Genomic DNA, 16,383 nt, shown 5'->3' on the forward strand with positions numbered 1-16,383 from the left:
CAGCTAGTAAGTGTCTGAAGCCAGATTTGAACTTAGGAAAATGAGTCTTCCAGATCGGGTGCTCTATCCACTAGACCTAGTTGCCAGACCTTTTATTAGCTTTTTTTTTTTTACCAATACCACATACATAGACACATTTACATTAAAAACTATAGAATAATACATTTCTGGCTACAAATATGAATTTGCCCTGTTTTCTACAACAGGTTAGAATCTGCACCCCAACCCTCTCCCTGTATGCTTCTAGCTAGCAGCCACTCCAAAATTTTTATATTGTTTTTCTCCAAGATGGGCTGCTTCATCAAAATTCATCCCCTCTCTACTTGCAGATTTAGATTGTCATGTGTGTGCCTAAGATGCATACCACAACATAAAGCTAGAGGTAGAAATTCTGGACCCTTGGGCAAATTTAGGTGGGCCTGACCACTCCCATGCATTGTTGACTTAAACTGAAGACAGAAGGCTTGGTAGCTGAGGTTAAAAACTAGGAGTTCAGGGTGTTGTGGAGGGAAGAGTAAGGTTAGAAGAGAGAATATGAGCCTTAAATTGAAGTTATTGGAAAGAAGTGAGAGTAACCTGAAGGTAAATAAACAACAGCAAAGAGGATGAACAGGATGCAGTGAACCTTAGAGAAGAGCCAGCTCCTCCTCTTGGCCCTCCCTGATGTCAAGGGTTTGAGAGAAGGAAGAGTTAGCATAGGAGAAAGTGCCAAGATGTGTGGTGTCTTCAAAAAAAATTTTTCAGTAAGTACCAGAAGATAGAAAAGATGGGAGAAGAAGAGATCTAGGATGAAAAGGAATTTCTATTTTTTTTTAATAGTAGTGGAGGTTTCCAGAAGGCAACAGTTGGGTACATGGTAGGGAAGGGGCAAAGGGAAGAAGGATAGGGCCCAGTTTACTATAAGGGAATAGTGGTCAGTATATATGCCACTTTTGTCAATGATCCCCGTGCTGATTCCAGCTGATATTGGACATTCTACTGAGTATGAGTCTTCAGGCCAAGCATCCAGGCCAGAAGCAATCATTATCAACTTGAAAAGTGGGTCCTGGGATAGGGACATGACAATCACAGGATTCTTGACGTGGCCATCTGTTGGGGCAGCGAGAGAGATACACTCTCTCAAGTATCTGCACCTACATCAAAGCCCTGATTTCTCCTTGCTAGTGTCAGCTTAACACAGGAAGACTGAAATTTGTGCTAATTAGAGTCCCTCCCATCTCTTCCTCAATATCAATACACACACCCCTCCAAAAGTCCTCCCCCATCTTCTCCTTTGGTGGCTGAGGGACAGGGGAGGGAAGTATTAATTAAAAAAAGGGAAAAAAAAATTCACATGTTAATTTTGTGGTATATTTGGAAGGAATAGCAAAATGTACATGGTAGATTTGCATTTCATGTGCAATCATCTTTTTATTATACTTTGTTATGGAAATGTTTGTTTTGTTCTTAGAACTGAAAATAAAATAATTTTTTAAAAAAATAATAAAATTGTGCTAACTACTAGCAAATCATTTCATATCCCTGATCCTCACTTTTCTTTTCTGTCAAATTAGAAGCTTGAACTGATAACCTCTAAGGTCCCTCCTTACATTCTTTAGTTTTGAAGTTGGACATTGGTAGCTAACTAAGTCTCTAGTCACCTGGTAGTATCAATACATTAAGGCAGAGAATGAAATAAACATTCAAATCTAAAGGAAAATATAAGAGCCAGTATACCTACCCTTGTAGCATATAGCCAGTACACAGTACTAACACTTTGCTGTCATATACATCAAGTCTGTAATTAGGTATCACAAGAACCTGGGTAAAAATAAAATAAGCTGGGGCAGCTAGGTGGCACAGTGGATAGAGCACCGGCCCTGAAGTCAGGAGGACCTGAGTTCAAATCCAGCCTCAGACCAAACACTTGACACTTACTATCTGTGTGATCCTGGGCAAGTCACTTAACCTCAATTGCAAAATAAAACAAAACAAAATAAAATAAGCTACAATATCAGATTAGTACCATCTTTATTGGAGAACACTGATTTTCCATTATTGATTCCCTTCAACTATTGACCATATCCAATGCCATTAGTTGATGTGAGATCAGGAATTGTGTGTGTGTGTGTGTGTGTGTGTGTGCGTGTGTGAGAGAGAGAGAGAGAGAGAGAGAGAGAGAGAGAGAGACAGAGACAGAGAGAGAAAGAGGGAAAGGTGGGGGGAAGATGGAAGAGTCAAGGGGAGGAGAGGTCTTCAGTTTTTTTTTATTCAGTTTTTTAAGTATAGGGGTGAGAAAGAAAGACCTGTTCTTTAGGAAGAGTATATTGGCAGGTGAGTAAGGATGAATGGAATAAGGAGATATACGAAGCAAGGAGACCAACCAGAAAGCCACTGCAGTAGTTCAGGAATGAGGTAATGAGAACCTGAATCAGGCTGGTGGCTGTGTGAGTGGACAGAAGGGGAAATATGAGAGATATCATGAAGGTAAAAACAGTAAGATTTAGCAACAAATTGGACATGGGAGGTGAGTGCAAGTGAAAGTGCAAAGGGAAACTAGGAATAAAGGGAAATTTGGGGGATGGGAAGAAGATAATAAATCTTCTGTTACTTATTGAGTTTGAGATGCCTACAGAACACTTCTGGCTTTAGATCCTAAGAAAGCAACTGGCCTGATCAACACAGTATATGTATATGTTGTCTCCTTCATTAAAATATAAGCTCCTTGAGGGCAGGAACTTTTCTTTTATTTTTTTCTTTTTCTTTGTATCCCTAGAATTTAATACAGTGCTTGGCACATAATAAACACTTAATAAATGTTTGTTGATTGATTATGACATAGATACACTCTTCGGAAGTCCCTTCCTCTTTTTTTGTTGTTGCCCTCCCCCTATACATCTATTATCCAGTGTCCCCATGCTGTCTTTGGGCTGATATTGACATAATTGACCTGGGCCTGGCTCTGGGCCTCACCTTACTAAACAGTAGTATTTGTTTCTTATCTTTTTTCCTCCTATCATCTCTCCCCTCCTCCTAACTCATGTAAAACATTTCCTAATTTTTTCTAACACATATTCATTTTGGAAATATTCTTGCCTTCCATTGGCAGAAGTGATATTAAAAAATAGAAATGCCACCTGTGTCCTTAAGGTAGAGCTATAATAAGATGTAATTAGGCAGAAAACCCTGAAGGGTACACAGAAAAACATATGCACCTACTACCCTAAGCCCACCATAATAACATAGGGAGACACAATATTATCTTCTTTTAGAAGCAAAATTTGCTAGTTAAATGTTGCCCTGAGGTATCTTTCTTGCCCCAAACTTCATAATCCTTAAAAGTCTAGATTCCTTGTTACCACGGACTGGAGTCAGAAGACTCTTCCCTCCAGAGCCTATTGCTATATGTGGAAGGACTATCTACCCCATTATGTTTCAGCCAATCGCCTGGGGTAATGCCTGAGCCCTCCATTACCATGAAGTGACGCAAAACCAGGCCTCTCACCAACAAGATACAGTCTTAAACCAGCAGTTTTTTGCCACCTGGACTTGATCTAGGGATAGAGCAACAAACTTCAAGGCCAACCAGGAGCATGGTGCTTATTTCATATGCAGGATGTCTTCCATTAACCTTTGCCATTTTGCGATGAGATAAAGGAACAAGTACTAAATGTGATTTCAGTTAGGGCCCTGAAGTCTTCATCACGAGGTATTTAGGCATCCAGAAGCCTGACCTGATTTTCTGTTTTCCCTGGTGTTTGTGAAAGATATTACCCTCTATTAGCACATGACCCATGAGAGCAGGAGCTCAATTCCACTAATTCTTCCCTAAAAAAAAAAAACCCTTCTTTTACTTTCACCATTCAGAATTGTTTCCTGCAGAAGGGAAAATACCCATCCCACCTATCACTACCTCTTTCATTCCCCTTCATGCTACCCTCTCCAAGGGTTCTCTAGGTAAATCGTTCTAACACCTACAAATGGCAATAATTGTGTTTTCTCTTTGTTTTTGCCTATTCCTTCAATTTCTTCTTTTCTATGCTACTGCTTTAGCATTTCTAAATTTTAAAGTCTAAAATTCTAAATTGCATTTCTAAAACTATATGAGTTAATAATGGTAACAAGAGACATCTTTAGTTTACTCATCATCTTACTGAAAAGGAGAACACTAGTATTTTACCATTACAGATAATGCAAGCTCTTCATTTTGGATAAATACTATTTACTATATTAAAGAAAGGTCTATTTATTTCTATAATTTTGAGTGTTCTTCAATACATGTTGTATTTTATCAATTACTTTTTCTGCCTCTATTGATACATTGTAATTCTGTGATTTTTAGTATCTTTGTCATTAACATACATTACTATAATAGTTGGGGGGGTTTTTTATGTCCAACCAACACTGTATTCTGGTGATAAATCACCTTGGTCATAGTGGGTAATCTTTTTAATATGTATTATATGTAAATATGCTGTAGTCTCTTTGCTAATTTTTAGTCAAAATTTTTGCATTGAGGGTCATTGGAGATGTAGATTTGTTGTTTTCTTTCACTTCCTTATTTCTTCCTGTTTTGAGTATCAGGACCAAATTTATCTCTTAGACAGAGTTTCATCAGTCAGTCATTAAGCATTTATCAAGTCCTTATTATAGGCCAGGAACTTATCTCAGCACTCAAGATACAAAGAAATCCAAAAGAAATTCCTGCCTTCAAGCAGTTCACATTCTAATGGAGGAAACAAATATGAACTTAAGTAATACTGTGTGTGTATGTGTATGCATTTGTATTGAATAGGCCTGCACAATCTTTGGCCTGCCCAAGGATTTCAGGCGGCCTGGGAAAAATGTAAAGGACATTTTCCTCTACATTTTTATGGGCTGCCCAAAATCCTTTGGCATGCCTGTGGACCAGGCCACAGGTTGTGCCAGCCTGTTGTAGAAAGACAGAGACAGAGGAAGAAAAAGATGGAAGGTAATCTCAGAGGGGAAGGAACTAGAAATTGGGAAGACCTGGAAAGACCTCCTCCAGAATATGAGATGTGAGCTGAATTTTGAAGAAGGCCAAAACAAAAAAAACAAAAAAAAACAGGCAGGTATGAAGAGACAGAATAGTCTAAGCATGGGGGTTGTTATTGCTGTTGTTGTTGTTGTTGTTGTTGTATTCCTTTGTTCTTGAAGAGGACCATGGCATCAGGAAGGTGATGCCATGACTTGCAAATGAGTTGGATTTAAGTGAGAGAGGGCTGTGCAAAGTCACCAGCCTCTCTTTCTCCTCCAGAGCCATCTGGGTGCAGTGACAAGATATAGGTCAGGAGGACTGGAAATGGCCCAGGATGCAGTGGCAGTTGTTGGCCTTTTTTAAGTCCAGATTTTTAACAGGTCTCAGTTTGACTGAGACAATACCCATTCAGTGATTAAGGCTAAGTAAGAAATGAGGCAGAGGGGGTGGAGCCAAGATGGCTGAGTAAAGGCAGAGACTTGCCTGAGCTCTCCCCAAACCCCTCCAAATATCTGTAAAAAATTTCTCTAAACAAATTCTAGACCAGCACAACCCACAAAAAGAAGGAGCGAAACAACTTTCCAGCCCAAGACAACTTGGCAGGAAAGGTCTGTCACACCAGGGTAAGAGAGGAGTGCAATCTAGGCTGCATCAGCACAAACCTGGCCCTGGCAAACTTGGAGCTGGCCTCAGGGCACTGAATCACTAATAGCAGTGCTGGTTTCCAGACCTCTGAGCCCACAGGCACCAAAGACAACTTGGAAGGCTGGCAGGAAAGCTCTGTTGCACCAGGGTGAGAGAGGATCACAGGCTGAGCCAGCACAGTCCCAGTCACAGCAAATGAGGGGCAGGTCTTGGGAGCGACTGAATCAGCCGCAGTGGTAGCTGCTGCTTCCAGAGCTCTCAGCCCACAGATTTACAGTAAAGGGGTCCAACAACTGGTAAGAAGGAGATTACAGGGGTCTTTTAGCTAGCACTGAGGCAGGACTCTGTTGCTTTGCCCATACTTGGATCCTGGTCACAGTCCTGGGTGGCAGTCCCAGGGAGAGAAGGAACACTAGCATAGCAGAGTTTGTGGCCACAGTGGACATGGAACCCTCCTCAAAGTTCCAGGACAGAAAGGAGTGATTGTGGTCACTCACAGGCCAGAGCACAGGCCAGGAGAGGAGTAAACACCTCTCTTTAGATCACATCACCTTGTAAGAACTGAAAACTTACAGGTCCCTAGAAGTATCTCTGAAAACAGCTGCACTAAACCCCTAAAGCCTGAGACAGTTTGCCTTCCACCTAGGAAGCAGAGCCCTATCTTAACAAAGAGGTAAAAGGTCAAGTAATAGCCTGGAAAATGAGCAAACAATGGGAAAAAAGCTCTCACTATAGAAAGCTACTATGGTGACAAAGAAGATCAAAACACACCCTCAGAGGAAGAGAACAATCCTACATCCAAAGCCTCTAAGAAAAAATATAAATTGGTCTCAGGCCATGGAAGAGCTCAAAAAGGATTTTGAAAATCAAGTAAGAGAAATAGAGTAAAAATTGGGAAAAGAAATGAGAGTGATGCAAGAAAATAACAAAAAACAAGTCAACAGCTTGGTAAAGGAGATACAAAAAATACTGAAGAAAATAACACCTTAAAAAACAGACTAAGTGAAACGGTAAAAGAGGTCCAATGAGGGGAAGAATGCCTTAAAAAGCAGAATTGGCCAAATGGAAAAAGAGGTCCAAAAGCTCACTGAAGAAAATAATTCCTTTAAAATTAGAAGGGAGCAAATGGAAGCTAATGACTTCATGAGAAAGCAAGAAACAATAAAACAAAACCAAAAACATGAAAAAATAAAAGACAATGTGAAATATTTCATTGGAAAAACAACTGGCCTGGAAAATAGAAGCCAGGAGGGATAATTTAAAAACTTTTGGACTATCTGAAAGCCATGATCAAAAGAAAAAAAAAGAGTCTAGACATCATCTTTCAAGAAATTTTCAAGGAAAGCTGCCCTGATATTCTAGAACCAGAGGATAAAACAGAAATTGAAAGAACCCACCGATCACCTCCTGAAAGAGATCCCAGAATGAAAACTACCAGGAATATTATAGCCAAATTCCAGAGTTCACAGGAGAAAATATTGCAAGCAGCCTAAAAGAAACAATTCAAATATGGTGGAGCCACAATCAGGATAATCCAAAATTTAGGAGATTTTACATAATAGATCAGAGGGCTTGGAATAGGGTATTTCAGAGGGCAAAGGAGCTAGGATTACAACCAAAAAATCACCTACCCAACAAAACTGAGTATAATCCATGAGAGGAAAACATGGACATTCAATGAGATAAAGGAATTTCAAACATTCTTGAGAGCTGAATAGAGCATTCAGAGCTGAATAGAACGTTTGACTTTCAAATACAAGACTCAAGAGAAGCACAAAAAAGGTAAACAAGAAAGAAAAATCATAAGGGACTTATTAAAGTTAAATGTTTACATTCCTATACGGGAAGATGACATTTGTAACTAACTCATAAGACCTTTCTCATGATTAGGGTAGTTAGAAGGAATATATATATATAAATAGAGGGCACAGGTGTGAATTGTGAAGGGATGATATCTAAAAAATAAAATTAAGGGGTAAGAGAGGAGTGTACTGGGAGGAAGAGGGAATAAGATACACACACAATTGGGTATAAAAATCTATCTTACTCTACAGGAAAGCAGGGGAGAGGGGATAAGCTGGGGGGGTGATAGAAGAAAGGGCAGACTGGAGAAGTGGGTAGTCAGAAGCAAAAAATTTTTGAGGACAGACAGGGTGAAAAGAGAGAGGTAATAGAATAAACAGGGCAGGGGGAATAAGGATGGAGGGAAATACACTTAACAATAGTAACCGTGAAAAAAGTTTTGAAGCAAGTTTCTCTGATAAAGGCCTCATTTCTCAAACAAAGAGAACTGAGTCAGATTTATAAAAATGAGAGCCATTTCCCAATTGATAAATTATCAAAAATTTTCTGGAGCTTTTTTTTTTTGGTCCATGTTTGCTTTCACAAAATGACGATTATGGAAATGTTTTGCATGACCACACACATATAACTTATATCAAATTGCTTGCCTTCTCAATGAGGGGGGATGGAGAGGAAGGGAGAGAATTTGGAACTCAAAGTTTTAAAGATAAATGTTAAAAGTGATTTTACATGCAACTGGGGTAAAATAAAATGCTAAATTAAAAAAAAAAAAGAAATGAGTCAATGGCTTTTTTTAACCTAGCTCCCCTCCCCCTCCAAAAAAAAAAACATCTGGGAAGGAAAGACCCTCAGGGTTTCTGGCCAAAACAGAAACAATTGCTATTTACATTGACTATGAGCCAATCAGGGCCCAAACAATGACCAAGTGTGGCTTGGCCTGGGAACTATTGTTGGCCAGTCAATGAGAGCCAGACATCTAGTTCAAAGGCAGAATCAGGAAATAAAAAGCAGTGTTTGAGTTGCCAGCAAGTAAGCCATTGTGCTATATCACAGAATTTGTGTAGGGGAATAAAGAAGACTGGATAAATAAGAGGCCAGGCTGCACAGAGATTTAAAGGCCAAATGAAGGAATGCATATTTGATCCTGGAGATAATAGGGAGCCCATGAAGTTTATGGGGGAGGGGGAGGTTTACATGGTCAGACCTGCTCTTTGACAAAATCAATTTGGTGGCTAAGTAGAGGACGGATGAGAATGAGGAGAGATTTGAGTTAAGGGAAACTGACCAGAATGATATTTCAATAGTCCAGGTAAAAGGTGGAGTGGGCTTGAACTAGGGTAGAGGATGTGTGAATGGATAGAAGTGAAGGCATAAAAGACATTAGGAAAGTTGAAATGATAAGATTTGGCAATAGTTGTATATGATGGTTAAATGAGAGGAAGGAATCAAGGCTGAGTCCAAGCTTGTGAGCCTGAATGACTGGGATAATAGTAGTAGTAGTGACCTTGGTAGTAATACAAAAGTTCAGAAGAGGGTTGGGTTGGGATGGGGAAGAGATTACACGTCCTTTTTTGTACATGCCCAAACTGGACATATAGTTTGATATGTCTAAAAGGTACTTATGAACCTGAGTGAAAGGACGGTGGTGTCCTTGACAGCAAATAGGGAAGTTTAGAAGAGGGGCAGGTTTGAGACGGAAAGCATAATAAGCTCTGTTTTGGATATATTCAATTTCAGATACCTATTGGACAACCAGCTTGAGATGTCCAAAATGCAATTGGCCATGTAAGGTTGGAACTTAGGAGAGAGATTAGGACTGGGATTCATCTGCATGGAGATGATAATTGAACCTATAATATCTGATGAGATCACCAAGGGAAATAGTACAAAGTGAAGAAAGAAGAGGACCCAGGACCACCTTAGGGGATACCCATAATTAGTACATGACACAGATGAAGATCTCACAAAGGACAGGAGAAAAAGAAGAATTGTGAAAATCTAGAGAGGAAAGAGTATCCAGGAAGAGAGGGTATTCCACAGTATCAATGTTTCAGAGAGGTCAAGAAGGTTGAGAATCAGAAAGGAACAAAGGTAGACATCCAAGTAATCCAGTGTTGGTGATCAGTAAGTGATTGGCTAAGGAGGCCTGGCTCGGATTTCTTAGTCTCTAGCCTGTGTTTTGACCCACATTAAATATTTGACAATGTTCTGAAACTGGTCATGCAGAAAGTACATATATTCGATGCTAGGATAACAGTGACCTGCTGAGCAGGTCACAGTGGTGGCCTAGTAAATGTTGAATAACTGGCTCTCAAAACAAAAATGTATGCATTGGGGCAGCTAGGTGGGTGTAGTGGATAGAGCACTGGCCCTGGAGTGAGGAGGATCTGAGTTCAAATTTTGGCCTCAGATATTTTACTAGTTGTGTGACCCTGGGCAGGTCGCTTAACCTTGATTGCCTCCAAAACAAAAATGTTTTAAATTTGATCTGTTTTATTAACATTGTCTCCATTACTTTTTTTTAAACTCAGACAATCAACAAAATAATAAATCAAGCCCTGATTTGTAAGTTTATCGATTTCCAAGGTATAAACACCAGCACTAAAAATGTAATAATAATCAGCTCTTGCAAACCAGAACAAGCTCATTCCAGTAAACCTCTGGTATACACTTATCAAAGATGTAGTTCCCAAAGAGAACAGGATGTATGTCCTCCACAAACATCCCAACCCTATAATTATCTTCTATTAATATTTTATAGTTGCCTACACATCAACTGAATCAATGAAAAAGCATTTATTATAGTGCTCACTATGTGAAAAGTATTATGCTAAGGAGTGGGGATACAAATAGAAAAAGTAAGACAGTCCCTGTTCTCAGACAGCTTACATTCTAAAGTGGAATAAAATAGAAGAATTCAGTTACAAGTCCTGCGAAAGGGTCCTATGGTCTTTAGGGTGCAGAGACAAAGTAAATGGTAATGCTTTGTCTTTACTGATTTTCCACTGATGAAATCATATCGGTTTATGATATTGAACCATTTGGCCTAGACTTTGATGGCAAAAGTGTTCCCTTTGGGGTCTTTAGTTAACTACAACTACAGCACTTATGGAAAGCATTGGTAGGCTATACCTGTACAATGATTTTTCCCTTCAATGATGGCTCGCTACATGGCTTGGGCTAGAAGCAGGGCTGGAGGTTTGGAGAGCACGGCTGTTCCCAAGATTCTTGGGTTCTAGGTCTTGGATAACTCCATCAGGATCCAGAGAGTGTCAGTTGAGGCAATGGTGGTGATGATTTGACTTGCTAATTCAATGGGTACCAAGGTACAACTGTAAACATACATCATAAATATTCATTAATTGGCATTGTTGTTGTTGTTCAGTCGTTTTCAGTCCCTTCTGACCCTTCATGACCCCATTTGGGGTTTTCTTGGCAGGATACTAAAGCGGCTTGCCATTTCCTTCTTCAGCTTATTTTACAAATGAGGAAACCCAGGCAAACAATAGACATGTCAGTAACCAGCATACTGAAACACATTTGAAATGCATCCAGAAGTCATGAGGCCTCTACATAGGATATAATGCAATAGCACCAATAATATAGCTCATACTATAAGGCACATACATAAGGCACAAGGAACTCCCACCATATAACATACATAATAGGGCATCATATATGGTGGCATTTTTAGTGTCTCCCCAATCCCACTGCAGGAAAGAGATAGTAACCCATTTCACTTCAATCTCTCTATTTTAAGGAATTAAGAGTATAATCACTGTATGAAAAAATTCCCTTGACAGGAATCTTAGAGCATGACAAGGGAATTATATTATCATCATTAACAGAGATTTATAAACCAAATGTATAAGTCAGAGATGTCAAACTCTTGAGTGTGAACCAGAGTGAAATGCAATTGGACAATATTTAACAAAATAAAAATACAATACAACATGGATGTTATTTTGTAGTTTTCTAAGTCAATATGGGTCTGCAGGAATCTGTGTCTACTTGAGTTCGAAACCGCTGGTACAAGTCATCTAGGAAGGGTGGAAACAAAATAGTATAAGGCTGGGCTCCTAACCTCAAAGGTTTTACAATCCAATTGGGAAACCAGAGAATATGCATAAAAAGACAAGCTACGTGGTAGCCTATGTTCTATATGACTTGTACAGATGTTATGACTAGAAGGGACATTAAAAGATCATCTAATGTATCCCTAAGCCTCTAGGCAAGACTGAACTGAACTCATTCTAAAAGATAATCATGGGCATGTATACACACACACACACACACACACACACACGCACACACACATACAAACAGCAGTGTGGCATTATAAAGAGAGAGCTGGCCTCAATACTAGGAAGAACTGGATCTTGCCTCTGATTCATACTGGTTGTGTGATCCTAGGAAAGATATTTAACTTCCCAATGTTCTAGGGCTCTAGGCAACTTTCTAACTTTAAGTGCAGAGGAGGTTCTGATCTACATTGATAAAGGGAATTTCCTCACTTGGGAATTCCCTCTATCAATGAAATCTCAGATTTAGTCCCTACTATATAAATGTGTGGGGCAGCTAGGTGGCACAGTGGATAGAGTGCTAGGATTGGAGTCATGAAGACCTGAGTTCAAATGTGACCTCATAAATTTATTAGCGATGTGACTGACCCTGGGCAAGTCACTTAACCCTGTTTGCCTCAATTTCCTCATCTGGAAAATGGCAAATGGCAAACCACTCCAGTATCTTTGCCAAGAAAACCCCAAATGAAGTCACAAAGAGTAAGACACTACTGAAAAACAAGAATGCATTATAATACTCACTTATCAGTAGTGTTTCAAAGCCTACAGAGAAATATCTTCCACTTCTACAAGAAATAAAAGAAAGGGAGGGCCACATTGTTTTCATCATCTTTTTTTGGCAGGATCTCTCAGGAGGGTCTTCACTTAGATCTTAGCAATTCTTCTTGACAACAGAGGTTATAGAGTGTTTTAATGAGATTTCTACTGATAATAAATAAATATACATATGTACATTTGCTGTTTTAGTCCTGCCATTTTTTTGTGACTCCTTTTTGGGGTTTTCTTGGCAGAGCTGGAGTGGTTTGCCATTTGCCATTTTCCAGATAAGGAAACTGAGGCAAACAGGGTTAAGTGACTTGCCCAGAGACACATAGCAAGGGAACAGATTTGAACTCAGAAAGCTAAGTCTTCCTGATCCCAAGCCCAGGGCTCTATCTACTGTACCACTTAACCACCCTTTATGAATTCACAGTAGTAAGAGTCAACTTGTTTGTTAATTCATCCTAAATATCACATACTACACTAAATGATCCCAGGGTACACACACACACACACACACACACACACACACACACACACACTTTCCTTTCAGAGAAAATAATTTAATACACCTCCAGGAATGGCCTTTCTCTAGTCTCCAGAATCATGTCATTTCTCGTTTTGGTTCTTAAACCCCCAACAGCCAATTACTACCCCCCAAATATGCAGAAATAGCTTGGGAAGTGAAAGAGGCACCATCTGCTTTTTAAATTGTGTCCTAGCCCAAAGGGAGTCATAGCCAACTAAATAAGTCTCTACCCCAAACGGAGGCACCTGATAAAATGGCACTAAACTATTTCCTCCCTGGTCAAAAATAACCCTGTGGAAATGTTAAATCTTTCATTAAGTTAAATGTGGGCTGCTTTAAAAGAAAAAAAAAGTGCTTCTCTCTCCTTCCTACCAACTCAAAAACCTCCCTTCCCTGTTCAGAAACCTTAGTGGTACTCCCAGATTCATTGTCTTGGCATCAAATAAGATGACATACATAAAGGACCTTTCAAAATCTTAATGCACTATATGAATGTTAATTGTTGTTGTTATATGTAAAGCTAATAACGAATAATATAGTATAATTATATTACACAGAATTGCATATTAATAGATATTGTATAATTCAAGATGGTCCTCACCAGTTGGTCTAATCTTCCCCTACACATACTCTATGCTCCAGCTAACTGAGATTTTTCACTATTTCCATTACATGTACCATACTTTCCCACCTCCCTTACATGGTTTCCTCTTCCTAGAATGCCCTCCCCCTATAACTCTAAGACCTACCTATCCTTTAAGACCAAGTACAAAAGCTGCCTCTTCCATGTCTTACTCCATCCATCCAACTAGATGCAACCTCTGCCTGCTTCCAGCCACCATAGCATTTGATTTGTATCTCTCTTTGAGAACTTATCATCATCTGCTCTCTTTACTACTATTATTTGTCTTAGTTTCCTTTGAAGGGAAGGGCATGTCATTTTCTTTTTTGAATACCCTATAGGATTTTGTACATGGTAGCCACTCAATAGGTCAGCTAAGTAGAGCAGTGGATAGAGCACTGGGCTTGGAATGAGGAAGACGCATCTACGTGAGCTCAAATGTGGCCTCAGACACTTACTAGCTGTGTGACCCTGGACAGGTCATTTATCCCTGTTTGCCTCAGATTCCTCATCTGTAAAATGAACTTAAGAAGGAAATTGCAAACCACTCCAGGATCTTTACCAAAAAAACCCTATATCGGGTCATGAAGAATCAAATTACTAAAAACAACAACAACCAAGCCACTCAACAAATAGTTGGTAAATTGGCAGATTTAATTCAATAAACATTTGGTCAGTCAATCAACATTTATTAAATGCCTACTATGTTTAATGCACAGTGCTAGTTATTAAGCATCTACTGTTTAAAAGGTGCTGTTTTTAGGTGCGGAGGGAGAGGATGCAAAGATGAAAAAACAAACAAGACGTCTGATCTCTTGGAAATTCCAGTCTACTAGACAGGAAATGGCTCATACACACTTAATTGAAATTTGATTGCAAAGAAGTTTATGATTTCTTGAAAGGATTTATTTGAATTGGATCAGATAACCAAGGCTTTAGAATATTACTACGGTTCACAATAGGGGTCCAATTCTATGTCCCATAGAGTAAGTGGGTGGCTCTTCCTGGCTTACTTACCAATCTTCTTTGGCTGTCCCACCCACCACAGTCGCCATCATGACTGCCAAGGGACCAGTTAGAAATCTCTGCCCACAGTTCTTTCAGCAAAGAGCTAGAGCACATGGGACTATCCCCATCGTACTGAAGTACACATGTCCATCTCCATGAGAAGCCTTCAGATTCCCTTTCCCACCCCTACCACTTATGGAAGAAAGGAGGTAAAAGCAACAACGGATCCATTTCTCATCTCAGAAAATGTGTTCCTATTAGACAAATTTTGCGTCTAGTAGTTCTAAAATCTTAGAAAATAAGTCTGTTGATTTTAAAAGCTTGTTTGTTTTTTATTACAGATGGGATAGTTAAGTGTTTGAGAATTGCTCAATTTTTTGACTCCTTTCCTAGCTGTGTGACTCTGGGCAATCACTTGCCCCTGTTTGCCTCAGTTTCCTCATCTGTAAAATGATCTGGAGAAGGAAATGGCAAATTACCACTTTTTTTTTTTAGGCAATTGGGGTTAAGTGACTTGCCCAGGGTCACATGGCTAGTAAATGTCAAGCGTTTGGTCTGAAGTCACATTTGAACTCAGGTGCTCCTGACTCCAAGACCGGTGCTCTATCCACTGTGCCACCTCGCTGCCCCAAATTACTGCTCTTACGTGGCTAAACGGTGCCATGGAGTTAGGAAGACCTGAATTCAAAGCTAGCCTCACACTAGCTGTGTGACCCTGGATAAGTCACTTAACCTCTGCCTGTCTCATTTAAATCATCTGCAAAATGGGGATGATAATAATAGCACTTCTCTCCCAGACTTATTGTGAGGATAAAATGTGATAACTGGAAAGCACTTTGCAAACCTTAAAGTATTATATAAATGCTAGCTGTTATTATTATTGGGGCACAGAGGTGGCTCAGTAGATAAAGGATCAGGCCTGGAGTTTGGAAGACCTGAGTTCAAATCTGGCCTCAGACATTTACTAGCTCTATGACACTGCCAAGTTACGTAACCCTGTTTGCCTCAGTTTCCTCAACTGGACGATGAACTGGAGAAGGAAATGGCAAACCATTCCAGTATCTTTGCCAAGAAAACTCCAAATGGGGACACAAAGAGTCAGACATGATTGAAACAACTGAACAACATTATTATTGTTGTTATCATTATTCCATCAACAAATATTAATTTATGATCTACTACTCAAGCTATCCCGCCAGGCTTACAGAGGACATAAAGAAAAATGAGGTAAACCACAAAAGCAGAGTCCTGCCCTCAAGAAGCTTTTACTTTATCTGGTGAGAGGTAAAATAAAAAGGAAAAAATAATAATAAAAGACAATTTCTGATAGGCTATGGACCTAATTATATTAGTGGAGGGAGCCTCCAATGAGACACACCCTTTATCAACATAGGTAAGCACCTCTGCAATTCACATTATTGGAAAGCATCCAATAATACTGAAAGTTTAAGTAATTTGCCAGAATGTGCAAACTTGAATCTTGAAACCCAATTTTTGCTGACTCTGAGGTTAGCTCTTTATCCTTTAAGCCAGCAATTCTCAAAGTATGGTCCACATATTTCCCCCAAAGTCCCCGAGATCCTTTCAGATGGTTTGCAAAATCAAAACTATTTTCATAATAATATTAAGACATTGTTTGCCTATTAAAATCCTCCTCTCTTTTTCAACTATATATCTGTACAAGAGCCAGATATTCCTCATATACTTCAACCAAAACAACATATCACAACAGATTGAATGCAGAAGTACAAATGAGAATACAGCTGTCCTCTGTTAAGTCCAGCATTAAAGAGATTTGCAAAAATATGGAAAATAATGGAACTCACCAATATGTTTTTGTTTTGGAAAATAGAATTACTTTTCATAAAAATATGTAATTTATCTTAACATATAATGGTTTTTTATTGTTATTGTAAGTGGATAAATTTTTTAAAATTTTTCATTTGTAATTTCTAAT

Source organism: Phascolarctos cinereus, unplaced genomic scaffold (genome assembly GCF_003287225.1).
Source record: "Phascolarctos cinereus isolate Bilbo 61053 unplaced genomic scaffold, phaCin_HiC Scaffold_726;HRSCAF=1367, whole genome shotgun sequence".
NCBI classification, from domain to species: domain Eukaryota; kingdom Metazoa; phylum Chordata; class Mammalia; order Diprotodontia; family Phascolarctidae; genus Phascolarctos; species Phascolarctos cinereus.